The 16,266-nt window shown below is 41.8% G+C and overlaps 1 protein-coding gene across 4 annotated transcripts in view; it reads left to right on the forward strand.

Annotated features, from left to right (window-relative positions):
• The window catches only part of CACNB2 (calcium voltage-gated channel auxiliary subunit beta 2), a 391,422-nt gene that overhangs the window by 127,741 nt on the left and 247,415 nt on the right, over positions 1-16,266 (forward strand). The window lies entirely within an intron of this gene.

Consider the following 16,266-nt stretch of genomic DNA (forward strand, 5'->3'; position numbering starts at 1 on the left):
TCTCAAGAATAAAGTTGAGGACGGGGAGTTGGAGGCAGGGAAGGGATGACTGCTTTCCCATCGGATCCGAAAGAGAATATTCAATTTTGTTAAATAAGGCAAAGCGCGAGAAGCCCCTTTCACGTAAAGGTTTCTGTAATCGTTGTATATCCAGGGCCATTTGTCTTTTGAATGCAACAGTTGATACGCAAGGAGTGAATGTAGCAGTGAGGTAGGCAGCAAAGGTTTTTAAAGACGACATCTGCAGGAATAGATGGGTTTCTTTTTTCTTTTACCCCCAACAGAAAAATCAGTTCTTTTTTAATAGGAGTTGAGGGGAAAAGCGTTAGAAAGTTTTTTAAGGTGTAAAATTATCCACATAAAGAAAAGCTTAAAAGTAATTTGAAATTAAAAATCCATATTTTTTCCAGAATAATGAAGGCTGACAGCTCCAGACCTTTATGTATTCCTGTTTACTCTTATGTAATGAATTAGAAGAAATCTGTGGTTATGTGGCCTATTGGATAGAGGAATTCTGAAATAAGGCCTCAAAAAAGTAATAATTTTTCTCCTACTTATCTTTGTCCTTTTCCTTACACTGGACATGTAAATACATGGAAGAGACTGCACGATCTGTAATTTTTTGGAATGTTGATGGAAAGTTTAGAAGATTTGGCTCTTCTGCTCATTCTCAAACTTTTTTTTTTTTTTTTACCTTGCATTTTGGTTAAGGATCCACAAAACTTACAGCACAACTATATTTTAAACAGATAAAAGAAATTCATACCTTTGTCACTAGAAATAAATTTTCCTTTATTTTAGAGTATTTATCTTTGGGGAATTCTAACCCGTAACCCACCTGCTGTTTTAGTCTTGTTCCTTTGGCAGTTTAACGTACGGATTGCAATTTTCCTTAGAGATAGGCACCCCAAAGCTATAGGTCTGTCAAATGTGAAACATATTTCGTTTCTGTAGAGGAAAAGAACTCTCTGTGAACGGGTCTTTCTGTGAGATCTCTAACTTGCCTGTAAGTCTCCAAATGACACATTGAGTCTCAGAGCTGCTCACTGAATGACTGGGAGACAACAGGGCAAAGGACAGTCCAGAACTGTGTGTAGTACCAGTGACCGGGCCCTTGGTCACTGAATGCCCCTTATGTGGACTGTCCTGGTGGCTTTTCTCCAGCCAGTGTCCGTTTCAGAGGACGATGGCTCAGACCATCATGCCACTACCGAAATCCAACTGAAGCTTGGGAATTTAAAGTGTGTATAAATTAAAAAATATATATATTAGCTATAACATACAAATCAATTGGGGTGTGTGTGTGTGTGTGTGTGTGTGTGAACCCTCTGCTAGTTCTTATAATTTTTTTTTTTTTAGTATGACAGCTTTCTTAAGGATTCCTCCTACTCCAACATTGTCTCAGAAAGAATATGAAAGTTACGTGGGTTTTGAATAAAGTTATGTACATATGCCATAGTTCTTCATTTCGGGGGTTTTTATCTTCCACAGCTGTCCCCTTTATTAGGGCCCCTCCCCTAATTTGCATAACCCCACCTCCACATTCAAAAGCATTCTGCGAGTGACGCCCACCCTGCAGGCTGTGACCCCTTTCCTTTTCTTTGAGACTCAATGCAGAAGCCTTTCTCTTTGGCATTCTTCTTTGACTCCAAGACCTAGTCTTCATTATTTGGTTTACCCCTCATGATCATTCTGTTTGAACCCTACTTCCTATGTCAGAAGAAATTCCTATTTTTATCTAAACTGTCTTGCTATTTTCATCATATTGAATGACACGAAAACCTGTCAGCTGAATAAATACTCTTAAGCTTAAAAGGCTATATAAGCATAGTAAGCCCTGTGTGCGCCCCTGTGAAGCACTTCTAAACTACTGACATTTGCATGCACTGGAGACCAGAGATGGATACGAACTCTTTTCAGGAAACATTTTATTGAGGTACCGCCTCCCCGCAGAAAAGCGCAAAAATCCTAAGTGGCGACCTTGGCGAGAGTTCACAGGGTGAACCAGCCTGTGTAACCAACACCCAAACCAAGAAACCAACCAACATCAGCACACTCATGGTCCCTTCCGCACACTGACCCCCCCCCCCCGCCCCCCAGCCAGGGCACCCACTCATCTGGCTTCTAACATCCTGTTTCCAAATTTTATACAGCTGGGCTCATACAGTATATACTTCTCTGTTCAGTTTGCGTCGTTCATCATGATACTCACAAGATTCATCCATCCATGTGGCTGCACGTTGTGGCTTATAACCTGTTCATTCTCATTGCTGTATGGCATTTCATCACGTGGCTGTACCGTATTTTTTAATTACCCATCTGACTGTTGATAGGCCGTTGGGTAGTTTCCAATTTGGGGCTGCTATAAATACTGCCTCTGTGAACATTTGTGACATGCTATTTTATGGATGTTTGCATATGTACTTCTGCATATGTATACGCATATGCCAAGTCGTGGGGTATATATATGTGTATTCAGCTTAAGGTGATAGTGGTAAACAAAGTATTCCGAAAGTAGTTCCATCAATTTATTCTCAACCAGGAGTGCCTCACCAAAACTTGGTGTTACCTCTTACATTCTAGCCCGCCTGGTGAATGTGTACAAGAACTCCATTATGTTTGTACTTGGCGTTTCTCCGATGACTAATGAAATCAGGCACCTTCTCATACACTTAGTGACCATTTGGATATTCTCCTTCGTGAGCTATTTGTTCATTTCCTTGCCTCTTTTTCTATTAGGATATTTGTCTTTTGAGGCTTTTTTCTTCAGAAAAGAATAAGCAGTGGGGCACCTGGCTGGCTCAGTTGGTAGAGTGTGTGACTTTTGATCTTGGGGTTGGGGGTTTGAGCCCCGGGCTGGGGGTAGAGATTACTTTTAAAAAATCTTAGGGATGCCTGGGTGGCTCAGTCGGTTGAGCGTCTGACTTCAGCTCAGGTCATGATCTCACGGTTCGTGAGTTCAAGCCCCGCGTCGGGCTCTGTGCTGACAGCTCAGAGCCTGGAGCCTGCTTCGGATTCTGTGTCTCCCTCTCTTGCTGCTTCTTCCCTGCTCACGCTCTGTCTCTCTCTCTCTCTCTCTCTCTCAAAAATAAATAAACATTAGGGGCGCCTGGGTGGCGCAGTCGGTTAAGCGTCCGACTTCAGCCAGGTCACGATCTCGCGGTCTGTGAGTTCGAGCCCCGCGTCGGGCTCTGGGCTGATGGCTCAGAGCCTGGAGCCTGTTTCTGATACTGTGTCTCCCTCTCTCTCTGCCCCTCCCCCGTTCATGCTCTGTCTCTCTCTGTCCCAAAAATAAATAAACGTTGAAAAAAAAAAATTAAAAAAAAAAAATAATAAACATTAAAAAAATGAAAAATCTTAAAAAAAAAAAGAACCAGGAAGAAGTTGATTGGCATGGTGATTAGCCAATATTATACTGTGGTGATTAGCATAATAAAATGATTAGCGACAGAGGGGTATACATAGATATCATTGGAGCTTGCACTCAGGCTAACCTGGGTGTGATTCTTGATGTTCTCACTTATTTACTCTGGGTTAGTGGGGGGTTATTTTCTTTTCCGAGACCCCCCACTTTTCTGAGAAATCTGTATAATTGGGAAAATAGGAAAAGCTTACAGGGTTATTTTGAGAGTTAAAATGAAATAATGTTTGTCAGCCCCTAGTATATTGCCTGGCACACAGTTGTCTCTCCAAAGCTGGAGGCACTATGAAATGAGATCATGAGACAAAGTGACAATAGTAGGACAGCGGTAGGGAATGGTAGTGACGAGATGGTGGGTGGCTGGCCTCAACTGGCTGGTTACTGCCTGTGTTAGCTACTACAAGTCTTGAAAAGCCTTGACAAATGGGTTAGATGGTGGAGAACGACCTAGTCTGTTACCAGTCCCCTATCAGAGCACTCTGTCCTTGGTATATGATCACTTCTGAACTTTCAGAGCGTGTAAACGGAGTGAGATCACCCAGTGATGTCACTTGTGTATAAACAGTTGACCCTTGAACAACACAGGTTTGAACTGAGCAGGTCTTTAAATATGTTTTCCTTAGGACTTTCTCAATAACATTTTTTTCTCTAGCTTACTTTATTGTACGTATGCACTATATATTACATATAACATACAAAACACACAAGATCCATGTGAGCCGACTGTTTATGTTATCAGTAAGGCTTCCAGCCAGCAGAAGGCTATTAGTAATTAAGTTTTTGAGGGAGTCAAAAGTTATACATGGACTTTCAACTACATTGAATAAAACAAGCATGTTGTTCAGCAGCGAACAGTCTAACATAACTTCTGAGAAATTCAGGAATCTAGGTAAATTCTGATTGTTATTGTTACCTAATGCACAATCGTACAGTCTTATACAGAGTTTACAAAATACTTTTATAGCCCATTATTTCATGTGATGTTAAAGTAACCTTTTTAAGGCAAGGCAAATGATGATATCCCCATTCTATAGATCAAGAAACTTCAGGTGAGGAGTAACTATTGCCTCAGGCCTCGAAATCCAATAGGGGCCAACCTGAGATTTAAAGTAATATGTATTCTTATCCATATATAGTGTTCTGTGCCTCCTGTTTGGGATGTATTTCTAAGTTTAAATAATGGGATTAAAATTCAGTTTAACGCTAGAATTTTTTAGTGCATCTGAGTATAAAAATCAATTATCATTGAACTTGAGAAATGTCCAAGTTGTCATTGAAGAGATTTCTTGTGGTAGCATTGTGGGTAATGTACCCTTTTGACTTAGAGTTTTCTCTCACAATTTCTACTTTATCCAATTCTCAGAATTGTCTTAACTAGTTAACTAGTTAGGTCAAGGTACACATTTACTATTTTTGCATTGGAAAATAGGTTTTTCATGGAAAATGACTTTTTTTTTTTAATTTTTTTTTTCAACGTTTTTATTTATTTTTGGGACAGAGAGAGACAGAGCATGAACGGGGGAGGGGCAGAGAGAGAGGGAGACACAGAATCGGAAACAGGCTCCAGGCTCCGAGCCATCAGCCCAGAGCCCGACGCGGGGCTCGAACTCACGGACCGCGAGATCGTGACCTGGCTGAAGTCGGACGCTTAACCGACTGCGCCACCCAGGCTCCCGAAAATGACTTTTTAAAGAGTTTTGGTGGCTTCCATTCTGTCCCTTCACAGATAAAAGAGTCAGATTCATAAGCACAGTAACATATATATGTAAATATATATGGATGGATGTTGCATGTGTATGTGTGTACGTGTTTACACACATACCTTAAATCACTTGGAGCTTTTCCAGCTATGACTTCAGATGTTTTTGAAGAGTAATATTTGGTGTTTTAAACCTGCCTCTCTTTTAAAGTCAAATTTAGGGGCACCTGGGTGGCTCAGTCGGTTAAGCGTCTGACTTCGGCTCAGGTCACGATCTCGCGGTCCGTGAGTTCAAGCCCCGCGTCGGGCTCTGGGCTGACAGCTCAGAGCCTGGAGCCTGTTTCCGATTCTGTGTCTCCCTCTCTCTCTGCCCCTCCCCCGTTCATGCTCTGTCTCTCTCTGTCCCAAAAATAAATAAACATTAAAGTCAAATTTATATACATTTTTCCTATAAGTGTATATACATTTATATACATTTAAAGTCAAATTTATATACATTTTTCCTAGCCCATTTTTCTCAAGAGATTGCTGACTTTTCAGGTTTGGGACTGCGCGTGTTTATAATAGCTTTTAATTTGGGCCATATTAAAATCCTTAATTTGACCCTTCAAATTTTTAAGATGCCGCTGATCCTAAAAAATATTTTTGAACTATTGCTCATCTCTATAGGATGTGACAATATCCTTCGGAAGGCATGCTTCCATCAGAGTAGAAGACCTCAGCTTCAGAAATGACAGCCGCACATGTTTAAAATACCTCACAATAAAAATACTGCTTGATGATGTACTTTTTTAGAGCTTTAAGTTTTGCTTTAATTATAAGCTTCAGTGCATGAGGACATCTTATTAATAGAAAACGAGATGGATGAACATGCCTACAAACATTAAGGAGCATGGGGGGGGGATGAAATTCACTTAGCAGTCTGCATCCTTTGGGCGTGTGTAGAGAATGAGCTTCCTGATCAATTGTCACAGGTATGGGATCATCCAGTTGCTTTAAAGCCTCTCAGCACATTGCTGGTTGTCTTTCATTGCTTTCCCTTCCCGTTGGAGCGGCGTTTGTTTTTTGTTTGTTTGCTTTTTGGAAGATCACATTCTTTCAGCTTAATTGAGGTATAATTGACAAATAAAATGGTAAGGTATTTAAAGCGTACACCTGATGATTTGATATATATTGTGCAAAGATCCCTTCCATCTAGGTAACCTGTCCATCACCTCACACTACGTGTGTGTGTGTGTGTGTGTGTGTGTGTGTGTGTATATAGTGTGTGTGTGTGTGTGTGTGAGAGAGAGAGAGAGAGAGAGAGAAAGAGAGAAAATGTAAGTATCACTGTCCTAGCAAATTTCAATTATACAATATAGTGTTATCAGCTATAGTCACCATGTTAGTTATTAGATCCTCAGACCTTGTTTCTTATTGCTGAAAGTTTGTAACCTATTACTAACCTCTTTCTATTTTCCCCACTCCCCAGCTCCTTCCAGCCACTCTTCTACTTTCTATGACTTTGATTTTTTTTAAATTTCCACGTTTAAGTGATACCACATAGTATCTTTCTTTGTCCAGCTTATATCACTTGGCATAATGCTCTCAAGCTCCATCCGTGTCATTGCAAATGGTAGGATTTCCTTCTTTTTCATGGATGAACGATACTCCATTGTGTGTGTGTATCTCACATCTTTATTCCATTGCGTATGTGTATGTATGTATGTATGTGTATATATATATTCACATATATACATTCATATATACATTGATATGTATACATTCACACACACACACACACACACACACACACACACACACATCTCACGTCTTCTTTATCCGGTCCTCTCATGATGGACAGTTACATTCTTTCCATATCCTGGCTACTGTAAATAATGCCACAATGAACTGGGCAGTATGGAGAGGCAATTTAATATGGGAATGACAGACTCTGGAGCAGAGGCCTAAAAGCCATACCTTGTAGACCCTTGGCAAGGGTCCATCACTCTGTGCCTCAATTTCCCTTTCTGTTAAATGAGGAATAACAAGAGAATGTTATATGTGTTAAACTATGAAAATACTTGCCGCATAGTAAGTACTCAGTGAAGTGTGAACTGTTTTAATTATTGTAATTCCTGCCTCCCTCTGCTCTGAGCACCTCTCCTGTGGTAAGAAGGTTGCTGAAAAAGAGCCGTCACTTTCAGAAGGATAAACCCATTGTTCGAAAGAAAGGTTTTGTAAAGTTTATCTACTTACAGAGAGCTTCAGCTGTCGTCAGCCACCTGTTCATTCACGAAGGGATTACTCAGCACCTGCTTTTCGCCCACAGCCATCCAGAAAGTTCAAAGTACAGAGAGGAACTGAACCCCTAATCCCTGCCTTCAGGAGGGCCTGGCTTACTGGTGGAGACACATGAGTTTATGGACCATTAAAATATTGAGTTAACTGGAATATCCAACAATAGGAGACAACAAATGGTATACCACCCGGAAAGAATACCAAACAGGCATTAAAGGAAAAACAGAGTGACATGGAAGGAGGTCTGTGTTCTGAAACTATGGTACCCAAAAATTAAGTTGCAGAGCAATGTATATGGAATGATCACATTTACTCTGTGGGTGTTTGTATCTATATTGGGATCCGCATAAGAAGAGTCTAGAAGGCTCCTGGGCTCCTGGGTGGCTCAGCCGGTTAACTTCAACTCAGGTCATGATCTTGCAGTTTGTGGGTTCGAGCCCCACTCCGGGCTCCAGAGCCTGGAGCCTGCTTCGGATTCTGTGTCTCCTCCTCTCTCTGCACCCCATGCTCATGCTCTGTCTCTCTCTGTCTCTCAGTAATAAATAAATGTTAAAAAAAATTTTAGAAAGCTATAACAATGTGTGCCAAGTTCACAGAAGTGGGATTATAGAGGGACAGGTGGGATTTTTACTTATTATATCATTTGACATTTTCCAATGAGCATGCTTAATTTTTTTGATAAATATTTAAGAAGACAAATGCCGTTAAATTACTCTTTCCCTCTCCTTCTTCTAGAAAGGCTTATAAAATATAAATAAATACATATAATACATATTTCAGCTCGTTAGAAAACACTCCACTTGAAGTGCATTGAGTGAAAACAACCCAGAAATTGAGGAATCTGTGAATTGAGAAGTTCACAGAACTATTGTGAAATAAGAAAGGCCAGGTCTGGCTGGTTTCTTAGGCCTGTCCTTCCCAGGGGGTTACATGTAGATGTGGTCAGCTTGTGGGCCAAGGTCTAGTCCTTCATGCATGCTTAGGTTGCATGCTAAGAATTGGTCTCATGCAGGCTGGTCAAGTCTTATTAAATTCATTTGCACCCTGCATATCTTTACTGTTAGCACATTTCCTAAGCAAACGAAGATCAAAAGGAATGAATAGATGCGATCTTAGTGGAGCAACGTCAATCATCTTACGAGGTCTTTCCATGCCTAGTGGAGATCTATGCCTGCCTAGTGGGTCTTCCTCACTGAGGATACACACCAGTCAGAATGGTCAGATCATCAGATGCATTAGCCATGGTCCCACCCCACTGTCCCACCCTGAACCAGCTTACCCTTGACTTCTGTGATACCTCATGCACCTGTTTCCATATTTCTCTTCCTCTTCCTTCTCATATGCATGCTATGACTTTGTTTTCTTATTTATACTGGTGTTCCTTCAGGCAGTCAAACATCTGTAGTCAGTTCTTAGAGAAGCCGATCAACACCAATATACATTTGAAAAAGGCTTGAAAGCAGTCAGAGTGGCCAAAATGAACAAATCAGGAGACTATAGATGCTGGAGAGGATGTGGAGAAACGGGAACCCTCTTGCACTGTTGGTGGGAATGCAAATTGGTGCAGCCACTCTGGGAAACAGTGTGGAGGTTCCTCAAAAAATTAAAAATAGACCTACCCTGTGACCCAGCAATAGCACTGCTAGGAATTTACCCAAGGGATACAGGAGTACTGATGCATAGGGGCACTTGTACCCCAATGTTTACAGCAGCACTCTGAATAGCCAAAATATGGAAAGAGCCTAAATGTCCATCAACTGATGAATGGATAAAGAAATTGTGGTTTATATACACAATGGAGTACTACGTGGCAATGAGAAAGAATGAAATATGGCCCTTTGTAGCAACATGGATGGAACTGGAGAGTGTGATGCTAAGTGAAATAAGCCATACAGAGAAAGACAGATACCATATGTTTTCACTCTTACGTGGACCCTGAGAAACTTAACAGGAACCCATGGGGGAGGGGAAGGAACAAAAAAAAAGAGAGAGAGGTTAGAGTGGGAAAGAGCCAAAGCATAAGGGACTCTTAAAAAAATGAGAACAAACTGAGGGCTGATGGGGGGTGGGAGGGAGGAGAGGGTGGGTGATGGGTATTGAGGAGGGCATCTTTTGGGATGAGCACTGGGTGTTGTATAGAAACCAATTTGACAATAAACTTCATATATTGGAAAAAAAAAATAAAAAGGCTTGAAAGAAGGAAAACCTTAAAAAAAAGTAGATTGAAGAAGAAATGGCTGAAATAATGGAAGGAAAACCATTCTTACTTTGTATCGTTTATTTACTTATTTTGAGAGAGAGATGGGGGAAGAGGGGGACGGACAGAGAGAGAAAGGAAGAGAAAGAATCCCAAGTGGGTTCTACACTGTCAGCCTGGAACCCGACCTGGGGCTCCATCCCACGAACCATGAGATCATGACCTGAGCCCAAATCAAGAGTCAGACGCTTAACCAACTGAACCACCCAGGTGCCCCAGAAGGAAAACTATTCCACGTATATGCTGATGGCTCCTAAATCTATATGCCCAGCTCAGATCCTCCAGCAAGTTTCACAGACGTGTAAACACTGAACAAAGTCCAGACATCTCTATTTGGGAACTCTGCAGGCTCTGCAAACACAGCCTGTGTAAACCTGACCCCGTCTTGTCCATCGTGCTCCTCCTCGTCTCTGTGCCTCCTTCCCCTCCCACCAATGCCTGCATCTACTCCCACCTCATCGGGCAGATTGGAAGGCACTGGCATCCTCTGCCTGGTCCATGCCAGAAATGAATCACTTTCCCTTCCCTTCACTCTCCGACCCAGTCAGTCGTCACATCCAGTCACTTCTACCTCAAGAGCTTCTCTATCCCAACTGTCTCGACCCTAGTGCGGACCCCAGTTCTGTCCCTCCCCAGATTACTGCAGCAACCCCTTTGACTGGTCTCCCTGTCTTACTTGTAATTCTTGAACCGTCCTTTCAAGCACGTGGGAGCAGCCATCGTGACTCTTGTCAAATGCAGTCATGTCATTTCCTTGCTCAGAACCCCCAGTGGATTCGTGTTCTCTGATCGGCATGCTGCTTTCCTGATCAAGCCCTGTTTGCCTCCTGGGCCTTAACCCCTAGCACCTTCCTGCTCAAGTCCCAGTGGCACTGAATGTCATTCTTTTCCCCCAGTGCGCATTGCGCTCTGTTGCCTCTGCTCCTCGGTAGAGGCTGGGGTAGTGTCCGTGCTCTTTTCCTGCAACAGCACTTACTATACCTTATCACAGTTACTCCTGTAAATGTGCCTCTTTGAACGCTCTGAGTTCCCTTTTCATGGTTGTATCCTGAGTATCCAGCAACAGTGTGTGCCTGTGGCACATGGTGACGACATATTTGTTGAATAAATAAGTAAATAGTGCTGGAGAAATATGATTAAATTGTTATTTTTTGTTCCTGCTGGTCATTATAATATGCAACTTTTATATTTATATAAATTCATTATATACATGGGTATATGTATGCACACACACACACACACACACACACACACACACAGAGCTTTGTGATGATACAAAGTTAAATTCCTTGGTCTTTTCAGTATTTACAAAGTAGAACATAAACTTTGTTGCTAGACTTTGAAACTATTTACTCTTTAGGCTTCTTTTCCCTGCTTAGATTATTGATATTCTGTTCATTTAGGATCTGAAACAGGAAACAGGCATTTACCCACTGGCAAGGACCTGCTCTGAATGCAAAAGAGATCTTAGCTTGATTTAAATGATGAAATTAACCAAAACCCATGAGCTAAGTCCTTTTAAAAACATTGGTTACAAAATAGGTAAATGTGATTTGTTTGTTTAAAAAAAAAACATATTTTAAAGTATCCTTAAGCACGGCCATTTCAAAATAAAAACATCACCGGATTATTTTTTTGAAGCCTTGAATTAAAGGCTTTAACAGCCGTAGGTATTAAAAGCTACCCCATCTTTTCCATATTACACTAGCGGCTCCTGTTTTAGATGTGTCATTCGCTGCACACCCCCATCCGAGCTCGGGCAGGTAGCAATGCTCTGACCAGCCTTTTGTGTTGTTGGCTCAAGGCCTTCTATTGCCAGATGACCTTTTTGCTGAATAGATCTGAGCCGGACTCCTCCGTTGGTATTACATTGAGATAACAGCCAATTCTCTTCCGTTTGAATCAGCAGAAGTAGCTTCATTTATTGTTTACTGGGGTTCCCTCCCTCCCCCCTCCCCGACCCCGGCACTTTTGTGATGAGCATAGTGCCTTTCTCCTCCCCATCGCCAAAGGAATACATAATTTATATAACCCTCTCTGATTTCCAAACAGCAGCACAGAATGAAGGGGGTAAGGGGCCAAGTGGCTTCTCCCAGGACTGTGACAAAGGTCCTGGGTGTGTTAGAATCTCTGCACGTTGTGTCTCTCGCCCTTTTGGAGGGTCTGAGGGGAGGGCAGTGGTATCATGGGGTCTGTGAAGCTTCCCCACATGAGTCGGTGACTTTCTTGGGTCATTTGATTATTGGGAAAATCAGGTTGCTCTTTTGCGGGGGCGGGGGGGATTACATGAAGCAAAGTGGTACTTCTTCAAAGGGGCGGATTACAACCCTTTTGCTACACGGATTAGTTGGACACATTCTCCTCAGAAAGAAACAGAGACTTCATAATTTCCGGGGATTCTAGTTGAAAGGAGCAGAACAGGGTGGAGGGGAAAGGGGGAGGGTTAAACACTACACTTGAACGATCTAAAAATCTCTTTTCTCCTCTCTCCCCAAGGTACGTAGCTCTTTATTAATCATCACTTTGCAAAGCTTTATAAAGAGTGGATAAGATAAGGTAATTTGGGGGTACACAGTAGGAAATCACCTCTTTCTAGGGCACCTGGGTGGCTCAGTCAGTTAAGCATCTGACTTTGGCTCAGGTCATGATTCCACAGTTCGTGGGTTTATGAGTTCGAGCTTTGTATCAGGCTCTCTGCTGGCAGGACAGAGCCTGCTTTGGATCCTCTGTCCCTCTTTCTCTGCCCCTTCCCTGCTCATTCTCTCTCTATCTCTCTCTAAAAATAAATAAATAAAAACTTAAAAAAAAAAAAAGAAATCCCCTCTTTCTAATTTAAAATAGAATTCATTGGTTGTTTATGGCAGTGTTTCTCAATGTGTTCTTTGGGGCACTAACATGAGAATTTTTAGGAGTGTTTGTCAAAAAAAAAAAATGCACATCCTGGGGCACCTGGGTGGCTCAGTCGGTTAAGCGTCTGACTTCGGCTCAGCTCATGATCTTGTGATTCGTGAGTTCGAGCCCTGCATCGGGCTCTGTGCTTACAGCTCAGAGCCTGGAACCTGCTTTATATTCTGTGTCTCCCTGTCTCTCTGCCCCTTCCCATTTATGCTCCGTCTCTCTCTGTCTCTCAAAAATGAATAAATACTAAAAAAAGTTTTTTTAAATGCACATCCCTAGGAATGATCCCAGACCCATAAAATCTGCATCTCAGGGATGGATCTTCATCATTTAATTTTTAATAACCTCTCAGTGTGATTTTTGTGCATCCTGTGACTTGCGGAGATCTCAGAGAATCCAAGGAAATTTGAAAGTTGGGGTGTCAGGAACACAGAGAATCTGGACTTGTGGCTACACTCTTCAGCGCCCTTCCTCTAAGGTGAGTCGGCTCACCTCAAGTCAACTTGTGTCAGGTTACTCAAGGTTCAAATTCCTCAGAGAGGATCTGAGTGGCCAGCTTGATCTTCTCAGGCCAGGAGAGGGGCAAGGGCTACTTGACTGAAAATGCAGAAGAATTTCCCAAAGTAAAAGGCAAGTGTTGTTTCTAGGGGGAAAAAAAGAAAAGAAAAGAAGAAGAAAAGAGAAAAGAAAAGAGAAAAGAAAATAAAAGAAAAGAAAAAAGGAAAGGAAGTAGGTCCCGGTCAGCATAAACCACAGATGATCTTTGCACACACATGGAACACAACGATAGGAATTTTTAAATGAACCAGGCTCTCTCATGGTTAAAGCTTAGGAAGTGAGCAATAACAGCCTTAAGTTCAGCTGTGCTGATGTTCCTTGGTTACATAAATGGGGATTATGGAAGATGGAGTCTGTAGGAGAAATCCAGAATTGCCTCTCCAGTCGAATCAGTGCCTGGTCAAAAACCTGTCAAGAGTCAAGACCTAATATTTGAATTGATTTAAGTGACCAATAATGACTATAAGCATTTTATTCAGATATTCCGTAACTATTGGCAGCCTGTTGAATTACAAGATTGAATTACAACTGAAGTTCATAGAATCAGCTAAGGAACAGTGTGAAGAGTCTACCAATAAAGGAGCTAAAATAAAATACTATATATATATTTTATTCCTTGCAAGGTACAACTTTTGTTGCTAGAAATACCATTTATTTCTCCTTGAGCAACACTGACCTGGGGACCATGGGTCTGAGCTGACACAGTTCTGATGAATGTCTGGCATGAATGATAAAACATGGATTTCATGTTTCTAGAAAGTTCTTTTTTTTTTTTTTTTCAGACCCCAGGCTCTCCCTTCCCCAGGAACCAGGAATGTGGGATCCCAGCCCCCTCTTCCCTCACACCCATGTTCCCAACCTCTCCTTCCCCCCAGCCCTGGCCTTTCCTCATATTTCTAGAAAGTTCTACCCCTTGGGAGTCTTAACTAACCTCTAACTGTTAAATCAGAAGTAGGGTATCCTGCGTGCAATGTGCTGTGTGATAGGCCACACTGGCAAAATCTGTTGGCAGCTTTCCTTGTAGCAAGGTTAATTTGGCTGAAATAAATTGACTTGTCTGCTGATTTTAGTGAACTGAATTTCAGTTCCAGAAAAATAGAGGAAAGGAGGCACCTGAAGTAGAAAGGCATAAGAAAGAGATTTTACAAAGTTGCTTCAAAGTGTCAGCGCCTCAGCACTTTTTTTTTCCTGAACAAATCCTGAAAATGCCTTTAAAAGGGATTTAATTAGTTGGTTTAATTTAGTTGGTTAGTTCCTGAACCAACTACTGAATGTCCACCCCTCAGATTTGAATAAGGTGGCTATACAGACAGACCCTTGAACTTGTAATCTTGTGTTTAAGGGTTTCAGCAAGGTGGGCCTGTTCATTTTTTTCTTGTTGGGAGGGAAGAGAGACCAAAGCTTCTGCCTGTCCTGTCTCCTCTTCCTTCGGTGTCACAAACATTTTAAAACAGAAATCTTTGGGGTGCCTGGGTGGCTCAGTTGGTTGGGTGTCCCACTTCGGCTCAGGTCATGATCTCACAGTTCGGGGGTTCGAGCCCCACGTTGGGCTCTGTGCTCACAGCTCAGAGCCTGGAGCCTGCTTCAAATCCTCTGTCTCCTTCTCTCTCTCTGCCCCTCCCCCATTTGTGCACATGCTCTCTCTCTCTTTCCCTCTCTCTCTCTCAAAAATAGATTTTAAAAAGAACAATAATAAAAGAGAAATCCGTGTAATTTTTTTTCATACAATGCAGACCTCTAGTTAAATTCTTCTGGTTTTAAAAATGTATTCTTGGGGCGCCTGGGTGGCTTAGTCTGTTAAGCGACCAACTTCAGCTCAGGTCATGATCTCACAGCTCGTGAGTTCAAGCCCCGTGTTGGGCTCTGTGCTCTGAGCTATGAAGCTCAGAGCCTGGAGCCTGCTTCTGATTTTGTGTCTCCCTCTTTCTCTGCCCCTCCCCCGCTCGCACTCTGTCTATTAAAAACAAATAAAAACATTTAAAAAATTTTTTAATGTATTCTTTTTAAGAACCCTTGCTCAGTCCCTCTTGAAATAACCAATTTCATAGATTTTCACTTATGAACCATGATTATAGTGTGCTCATTAGTGTTTAAAATAATAGAACTCTTATTTCTACAGACCAAGGAGCACTTAAAATTTTGAAATGAATCTTTACTTTAAAGGCAAAAGCCATCACTGCTAGAAGGTACTTTTCTGATCTTTCATTTTTTCCCCATACGATTCCTTATTGCACTGCTTCTCTCATTGAACTTGACTTTTGAACTCTGATTGACAGTACAGTCAGATTAAAGAACACTCTTAAAAGGCACTGATTGGCTTCTTTCACCCTACAGACCCATGAAAAATGAGGTGACAATCTGACTTTTTTTTTTCTGAGTTGATTGGATGTCCGTGTTTACCTTTTCAAACCCTTGATGAGACATGTACTTCTCCATGGCATTTTTTTTTTTTTTTATATAGGTGTTCAGGCAGTGAGGATTTCTCTCTGACAACCCTGTTCCATTACTCTCTGGAGCAAACAGCAGTCACCTGGCTTTGACAGTTTCATCTATGGTTCAATTTCAGGCTATAGTTAACTGCTAGACTTCCAGGTCCAGTGGGTCGGGTGTGAGTACTGATATCATTATTGATGTCAGACAGCTACCACTGAGTACTAGCTCTCAGGATTCATTTCCCCAACATTATCCTGTTAATGCTGGTACTTCTTCATAAGGGGGAAAGGGTAGCCTCCTAATAAGGAAGTAGATGCAAGAGACTGCAGACATAAGTATTTTTGAAGATTGGCTTCTAGGATCTGACGGAAGGGTACGCACAGAGAATTACTCTCCTTTTAAATGAATCGGTACATGAAGAAAATAAAGGTTATTCCTATTCTCCCATGCAAGAGTGGTTTTTAAAATCTATTTTAATTTTTTTTAATGTTTAGTTATTTTTGACAGAGAGAGACAGAGACAGAGCATGAGCGGGGGAGGGGCAGAGAGAGAGCGAGACACAGAATCCGAAGCAGGTTCCAGGCTCCGAGCTGTCAGCACAGACCGCCAGATCATGACCTGGGCTGAAGTGGGACGCTCAACCAACTGAGCCACCCAGGTGTCCCTAAAATTTATTTTAAATAGTGGCTCTGCCTTTTGGAAAGTGCATACTAGCGTAAG

The sequence above is a fragment of the Prionailurus bengalensis genome, chromosome B4, assembly GCF_016509475.1.
Source record: "Prionailurus bengalensis isolate Pbe53 chromosome B4, Fcat_Pben_1.1_paternal_pri, whole genome shotgun sequence".
NCBI classification, from domain to species: domain Eukaryota; kingdom Metazoa; phylum Chordata; class Mammalia; order Carnivora; family Felidae; genus Prionailurus; species Prionailurus bengalensis.